The sequence below is a fragment of the Lupinus angustifolius genome, chromosome LG04, assembly GCF_001865875.1.
Source record: "Lupinus angustifolius cultivar Tanjil chromosome LG04, LupAngTanjil_v1.0, whole genome shotgun sequence".
NCBI classification, from domain to species: domain Eukaryota; kingdom Viridiplantae; phylum Streptophyta; class Magnoliopsida; order Fabales; family Fabaceae; genus Lupinus; species Lupinus angustifolius.
In genome coordinates, this window is record NC_032012.1 from 20,949,910 (window position 1) to 20,959,124 (window position 9,215).

Here is a 9,215-nt window from a genome sequence, read left to right on the forward strand (position 1 = left end):
ATGTCATACTATTTATTTTAATAAAATATCATAGTATTTTATTTTCAAATATGTTTTTTTGTATAATTAAATGTATCATCATTCTATAGGTAAGAACTAATCATTTTTTATATCGTTTATAGAAATTAAACTTTTAATTTTTTGGTATAGAGATTTAGTAGAGTTTATACTATTAAACCAACATCTTGTGAGTACTAATATTTTATTTTAATATCATACCATAAGTTATATCCTTCTCTCTCTTTTCTATCTAAATAACGTATTTTAAGAGAACCATTAAAGAGAAATGTAGGATAATATGAAATTTCTACTCAGATTCAATGTTGACTTTTAATCCATTTCCAATTTGAAGCAAAAATCATAAATTAAGATTGTCATGAAGTCCTATTCACTAACATTTACTTGTCGGTTTACATATACTAATATATAATTATATATTCTGTTATATAAAAGTAAAACATGTGTAAATGATATTTAGGTAAATAAATATATGTAATTTCTATATTCCAACTTTGCCCTTATTATTATATAAATGCAAAATATGGCTAAAGGACATTCAAATAATTAAACATGTATAACTTCATCCAATTTCATTTAGTAACTACCATGACATAATTTCCATATTCTAATTTTAACTATAAGAAACTTTCATCAATGTATCACTAATATTCTACACATTCTCCTACTTCTATTTTCTCTCTTCATAACCCTAAGAAATGAAATGATAAATAGTCAAATGATGCCATCCTAACCGACCTACGAAGTTTTGATGAAGACAAGGTATAATGTAAAAGCTTGAAGACTTGGACATCTCCACAAACAACACACCAAGAACTCAAGGTCAACACCATAGAGTCTAGGATTGCTTTTTATATTCTAGAGTTCTAAGTTGATTGCCTAGTATTGAGTCTTAGGTTAGGTAAACCTAAGATGGAAGTGTCTCACAAAAAGTCTAAAATGGAAAATCATATAAAATGATGCATAATATCATCATACATATATATGATAAATGACACTCATGCATTTGCATACATGCATTCATGATTTTGTACTTAAAGACTTTATTCTTTCTAAAAATCATGCTGCACGTTCATTCATCATATAGGGTATTTACCGCATAAAAAGAAAAACCATTTTAAGTGTTTTTAATAAATTAACCTAGTTGGTAATCGATTAAATCCTGGAAGAAATCCTTAATCGATTAAGGAAAGTCATAATCGATTAAATGGAGTTACATAATGTAACCTCCCAGGATTTCTGCTCATTAATCGATTAAGCACAATTTTAATCGATTAAGCCATAACTGAAAACTTGTTTTTAAAGAACCCTTTAATCGATTAACGTGGTCATTTAATTGATTAACATATGTTATATCAGTTAGGAGCTAATTATGTTATTTTGAAACATAATCCATTTCATTTTTAAAACAACTTTTTCACCTTCATTAAGCAAGAACCGAAAAATATCTGAGGGAGAGAGAATAAAAAATTCACTGTGCTAAAAAGTTTCAAAGCTATCTTGATGTATCTTTGAGTTTTCTTGCATGAGCTTCAAGAGTGAAAAGAGAGAAAAGAGAGAAAAGAGAGAAAATCTTTTGATAGCGCAAAATCATTTCATTCAATTGAAAACACTTCTTGCATGATTTCTTAATTGGGTCTTACGACTGTGTTTGTGAGATCTTTTTGTCAAGGGTGGTTAGAGCCGAATTTAGAGTTGTAATCCGCACATTCTAGTGTGCAAAGTAACTCGACAAAAATTCTATAATTTGAGGAGAATTCTCGTGATGTGTGGTATCATCACAGGTTGAGAATTAGGAGTCTTCAGTAGATAGAAAGTCTTGATTCGAACAAGACTTTCGACTAGGGCCAAATTGCGCGAACGATGTGGTATCCAAGTTGGCATAGATAAGGGGTCAAACCGGGCTTTGTGCCTCATCGGTTTCAAGAATGAAGTTTATGTCTCATTGTATTGGAAGTGTGGTTGTAAATTACAATTCTGATTAGTGAAGAAAAATCTCCCAGATCAACCGAGAGGCCTGGATGTAGTTTGCAGTGGACCGCAAACGAACCATGATAAAAATTCTCGAGCACATTTTCTCTATTCCTATCTCTTTATAATTCTGTCTTAATTGCTCTCTATTTTGATTAGATTACTGTGATTAATTGCTTGCTATGTTAATTTGCTGTTAGTCAAGAATCAATCTTAGGATAGTAAAGATCAAGAATTATCACGGTTTTTACGAAACGAGAAAACTGATTTTCAAAGTAAAACAATCAAGATAATCGATTAATGTTCTTATAATAATCGATTAAGTGAATTATCTTTAATCGATTAACTGTAGCAGCTTTGTATTCTGCCCAAATATTGGAAAAGCGAGACTGGTGATTCACGATATCTGTTCACCCCCTCTAGGTGTAATCATACATTATTGGTACCCAACAAGTGGTATAAGAGCTAGTATGAAAGTGCTAGCTTGGCCGCTAATTTGTTGATCCAAGGGATTAATCACTATAGGTTCCACAAACCCCTTGGGCGGTGATGGCACATCCATTAACCACCATCCGATTTTCAATGGCAAAGGGTATGCCTACTGGAAAGTGTGCATGCGAATCTTTATAGAGGCTATAGACACAGAGATTTGGGACTCTGTTGCCAACGAGCCTTTCACTCCACTTCACTTAGTAGATGGTGAACCCAAAGAAAAACCAAAGGGATTGTTGACTGACGTTGAAAGACGTAAAGTCCAGCATAATCTCAAGGAAAAGAACATTATAACCTTTGCCTTATCTTACGACGAATTCTTTCAGGTGTCACAGTGCCTAAATGCAAAGGACATCTGGGGTACTTTGAAAGTAACCCAAGAAGGCACAAGTGAGTTTAAGCGTGCTCGATTAAATGCTTTGACTCATGAATATGAGTTGTTCAGAATGTTTCCAAATGAATTGATAAGTGAATTGAAAAAACGATTCACTCATATAATAAATCATTTAATTGCTTTAGATAAGACTTTTGCTATTGGCGAACTTACTAACAAAGTGTTACATTGTCTTGATAGGAAATGGCAACCCAAGGTAACATCAATTATGGAGTCGAAATACTTAGACACTATGCCACTAGCAACTCTCTTTGGCAAGCTCCAATAACACAAAATGGAGCTGAGCCGCTTAACAATGCATGAAGATTCAGATCGAAAGAAAAATGACATATCTCTGAAAGCTACATCTTCACAATCACAAGAAGAGAGAGACGATGATTATTCAGGGTCTGAACTAGATGATGAAACGTTAAATCTTCTAGTTAGAAAGTTTGACAAGTTTCTCTAGAAGAAAGTAGGATTTAAGCGATTTCAAAAGAAGGAGGCAACCGATTCAACCAGACATGGCAAAACTCCCAAAGATTGCCTCATATTCCATGAGTGTGGCAAACCGGGCCATATGAAATACAAATGCTCGAGTCACCTCAAGAAGGTTGAACACGATAAAAGCAAACCATAGGACTTCAAATCCAAGAAGGCTTACATTGTGTGGGATGTTCGGAGGACGAGACGATGATTAGCACATCCGATGAAGAGGAGACTGCCAAATTGTGCTTAATGGCTAACACTCTTAAAATTGGCAGCACAAGCGATCCGGATGACCCGAGTGAGGTACATTTCTCTGAATCTTCTTCGTGTTCTGATGAGTCTCCCACTTACGATGAATTATATAGTGCATTTGTCGAGTTGCATGAGGAACTTAAGAAACTGGCAAAAATAAATGTAGATAGAAAACGAGTCATTTTGTTGCATGAAAGTAAAATAACTAAGATGCAAGAGGAATTAAATGAATTGAAACTAGAAAATGAAACTCTAGATCTCATCTACTCATCTGCCTCATGTAGTTGCGCCACTAAATTAATTGAACCCCTATATGTGATAATTGTGATATTTTAAATGCTGAAATTTCTAATTTGAAAGATAAATTGGCAAAATTCACATATAATAGTTATAAGCTGAACAACATACTTGCTACATCTAGAAATGTAGGTAATAATGGAGGTCTTGGCTATAATTCAAAGAAAAATAGAAGACCATATAAGAGACAAGTAGATTACATGCATAATAGGAAAAATCAAAGATTGCGTACTTGTTTTTATTGTGGTAGACATGGTCACACATCTATATCATGTTACATTAGAAAATATGGAATACCTAGTGGTAAATATGTGTGAATACAAAAAAGGAAAGAGTCCTTGATTACTAACAAGAAAGGACCCAACATAACTTGGGTACCTAATCAATGCAAGTAAAAGTGTTTTACAGGTATGCCTTAGAACTCAGGGACAACACTTGTACTTAGACAGTGGATGTTCACGACATATGATAGGTTACAGATCGAAGTTCCTAGATCTCTCACTAAATGGTAAAGGTTATATCACGTATGTAGATAACAACAGAGGAAAGATACTAGGAGTTGGGCGAATTGGAAATGCTTCACAAGCCGTAATAGAAAACGTGTTATACGTCAAAGGATTAGAACACAATATGCTAAGCATTATCCAACTGTGCGATAAAGGAAACAAGAGGAAGGTTGTGTGCGATGATGTTTCAGGTGCACTGGAAAACACATACACAAAGAACATGGAGAATGAGAACGAGGTTCAGGATGATCATGAGATAAATACATATCATCAAGAAATGCCTATGGTGTGGAAGACAAAGAAGGATCATTCGCTCGACAAGGTCATAGGTGATATCTCATCGGGAGTGGTAACTCGAAACCCGCTTAGAAATTTTTGTAATTTTGTAGCATTTGGGTCTCAGGTCGAGCCTAAGCCCATCGATGAGGCCTTAGAGGATGAACACTGGGGAATATCTATGCAACAAGAGCTAAATCAGTTTGAGCATAATAACGTATGGGACTTGGTCCCTAAACCGAAAGATCACCCCATAATAGGCACAAAATGGGTCTTTAAAAATAAACTAGACGAGTCGTGTTTGATTATATGTAATAAGGCACGTTTGGTTGCCAAAAGGTATAATCAAGAAAAAGACATTGACTATGATGAAACCTATGCCCCTATTGCGAGGTTGGAGGCTATACGAATGTTGCTAGCCTTTGCATCGATAATGAACTTCAAGCTCTTTCAAATGGATGTAAAGAGTGCGTTCTTGAATGGATATATTCAAGAAGAAGTGTACGTAAATCAACCGTCCGGTTTTGAAAATCATAAATTCCCTAATCATGTGTATAAGCTCAAAAAGGCTTTATATGGCTTAAAACAGGCTCCTAGAGCATGATATGATAGATTGAGCAGTTTTTTATTAGAAAAGGGATTTGAAAGGGGCAAAGTTGATACTACAATCTTTATTCGAAAATAAAAAAATAATGTGTTATTAGTACATATTTATGTAGATGACATTATATTTGGTGCTAATAACGATTTGTTGTGTAAGGAATTTTCTAAAATTATGAGAGGAGAGTTTGAAATGTCGATGATGGGCGAGCTGACATTCTTTCTTGGGATGCAAATAAAACAAACAAACAATGAGATATTCATACACCAGACCAAGTATTGCAAGGAAATCTTGCAGAGATCCGATATGGATAAGTGTAAGAAAGCGATGACACCCATGGCACCATCCTGCTATCTCGAGAAAGACGAAAAAGGTAAAGCAATTGAGGTAACGAAATATCATAGAATTATCGGTTCTTTATTGTATCTAACTGCTTATCGACCCAATATAATGTTTAGTGTATGTATGTGTGCTAGATACCATGCTTCACTTAGGGAATCTCATTTTAGTGCGGTAAAACGTGTTTTGAAATATCTTAAAGGAACACAATCTTTGAGTTAATGGTATCCTATGGATGCTTCCTTATCCCTAATAGGGTATTTCGATTCTGACTTTGCGGGATGCAAGTTAGACCGGAAAAGTACTAGCAGGACTTGACACCTTTTGGGCAGCTCCCTAGTATCATGACATAGTAAAAAGCAAGTTTGCGTTGCTTTGTCTATCGTTGAAGCCAAATATATTGCCGCAGGCCTGTGTTGCGCTCAAATCCTATGGATGAAGCAACAACTATCAGACTTTGGTTTAAAACTAGTAAAAATTCCTATAAAATGCGATAATACTAGTGCCATAAATCTATCGAAAACCCCAATTCTGCATTCTAGAACTAAGCATATAGAGATTAGACATCATTTTCTAAGAGATCATGTTCAGAAAGGTGACTGCATGCTTGAATTTGTTGAAACTTCGAAGCAATTAGCAGATATTTTCACAAAGCCCCTTCCACGAGATACTTTCTTTGTGTTACACAGAGAACTTGACATACTTGATAAAAAATATCTAAACCGATTTGCCTAGAGTAATTATGTGCCTTTGCTTGATCATGATTATATGCTTATGAATGATATGTGTTATGAATGCATGTTTCCTTATTTAGATGATATTCATGACATTTTTTATGCTATATTAGTGTGTCAAAACCCGTTAGGTTTGTATCTTAGATGAACACTCTAAGCATACTCTATAAATCTATAAAATGCACTGAAATCTGTGATAATTTCTGTCAATTATTGATTGTTTCTGAGCCTTAATCGATTAATTTGAGTTCCATTAGCCAAAATAAATTTTCATCTTGCAATTTAATCCATTAACAGTTTGTTTAATCGATTGTCTGGGCTCAATATTTTTGAAAATTTGAAAATTATCAGTGATTAATCAATTATCGTCAAAATTTAATCGATTACATGGGAAACAAAATCCCAAATTCTGGAAAATTTAAGTTGGTTAATCGATTAACCCACTACATATAATCGATTTACAATAGTCTATATCAGATTCAAGTGTCATTTTGGGTCATTCTTCACTTAGAACCTTAATCCTCTTTTCTTCCTCCCTTCTGAATCTTTTCCCAAAATTGAGTATTCCAATAGAAATCAATAGCTATTTCGAGTGCAATTTAGTTTTTCCATGTACATTCAACCATAAATCACCAACAATTCGAATCCTATCCATATATCCATCTTTAGAAACCCTAAAACCCTCATTTTCGAGAATCGATTAACCAATCGATTAAAACTAGTGATATACCTGCTACAATGAGTGATTCAAGAAGGATGAGAGTGAGACATATCGCCAAACGTGCAAGAGGCAGAGAAAAAGGCTTTTCCTCGGCTCAAGGAGGACGACAAAACCGTGGAGACCCTTATTACTCTCCAATTATTCAAGAAGCCAGATTGGCCAAGTTTCAAGGTCGTAAGCAAACCTACATCCGGGACGTGGACGCAGAATGGCTAGTTTCATAGGGCTTCCAATTCCCACATGGGTTAGAGACCCAAGGAGTAAATAAATTTGTGGAATTGAGAGGTAAGGTCTATCCTTCGCTGATTAGAGAACTTTACAACAACTTTAGGTATAAGGATGAGAAATATTATTCGATGGTAATAGGAAAGATGATAGTTATGGATGAAGAGGTATTTTTGGAGGTTGGAGGTCTTGAGTCTGATGGACCAAGACGAGGTGATTGTAGTAATGAGTCATGAGACTCATTCGATGCTATTGAGATGTATAAATCTTGCTTGAGTGGACCTCATTTGTTTGTACCAGGGGAATTGACCAAGACAGGGTCTTTGTCTGTTGAAAACCGACTTTTACATTACCTGAATGCATATATATTGGCTCATAGAAATACCAACCATGCTCAACCCACCGTAAACGATCTCAAGCTGATGTTCACCATACGGGGAGACATTATGGTGAATTGGCCTTCAGAGATACTGAAGTTATGCAGGGCATAGCTTCATCTTCATCAAGATTGCTCGCCTATGGGATATTCATTTCTCTTATTATTGATTATTACGAGATTGATACCACTCACGTGGACACTATTATGACTAATTCCCGAGAGCATCTTGTTGGTGATAACCTGATTCACAAGATGGACATTTATAAATATGGTGATGAATGGAAATATCAGGAGGATCATAATGCTAGAGTGAATGAGGATACGCCAGATGAAGATAATGCTGTGAATCCTAGTGAGCCTAACCCTCAACAACCACCTTTAGTGGCATCTGCTAAGCCTCGAGATCTATCGTTTGGGCTTGCTCACCTGGATGCTATTTAACAGCTCCTCAATGCACGTATTGATGGATACTTTCAGACCATGAGGGATTCCATGGCAGCTAAGTTTCGGCAGCTACATCAACGACTTTCCGAAGAGCTTGAACGCATCATGTTAGTTGCGCGTGCTCCACATGGCTCACCCCAACCACCACCTACACAAGATTAGCTTAGATAGGAATGTCTAGTGTGTCTAGGGTGTGGATGTGCTATGCTTTAGAGATTATGTTTTGGTGTTTTGATAATCTTTTGGTTGTATTTTGCTTATCTAATTGCGGAACTATGTACTCATTTGCACTTATTCGCACATTTTGTAAAACTTGCTTCTAATTAGGGTTATGTTTAAATTGCTTGCGTTATCCTTTGATATTAGCTAAATGTGTATATATACTTTTGGATGATTAATCTGCTCTGCATATTGCCTATCTATTCATTGATCATTCTATGAAATTCATGTTGAAATTACACAGCTAGATAATTCTCGCAACCAATGCTGTCATAATCTGTTTTTATCCATACATAATCGATTAACTCCACTCTATAATCGATTAAATCTAAACTCTGTGCACTTGTACAATTTTTCATAGAATGCTTAATCAATTATCCTTGATTAATTAATCGATTAAGACGAGTAAACAATGTATATATTTCCTTACTTTTGGCTTTCAAATATCATAATCTTTCATAGCTTTTTGATCTGCCAAAAGGGGGATAAAGGTGTTATTTGAGTTGTTTTGCAGGTAGAAATGAGCTTTCACAAAGTATTCATGCTGCTACCATAGCATTACCTCTTACATGGTTTGAGGGGGAGAACAAGGGGGGGGGGAACAAAATAAGGGGAGCAATGCATTCTGATTCAACCATATGCAAACATATTCTGTCCAGCTTCAAGTCATCAAACAAAGGATTTGTTTCTTGTTTGTCATTATAAAAAAAAGGGAGATTGAAATGACAAATAGTCAAAGGATGCCATCATAACCGACCTACGAAGTTTTGATGAAGACAAGATATAATGTGAAAGCTTGAAGACTTGGACATCTCATCAAACAACACACCAAGAACTCAAGGTCAACATCATAGAGTCTACGATTGCTTTTTATATTCT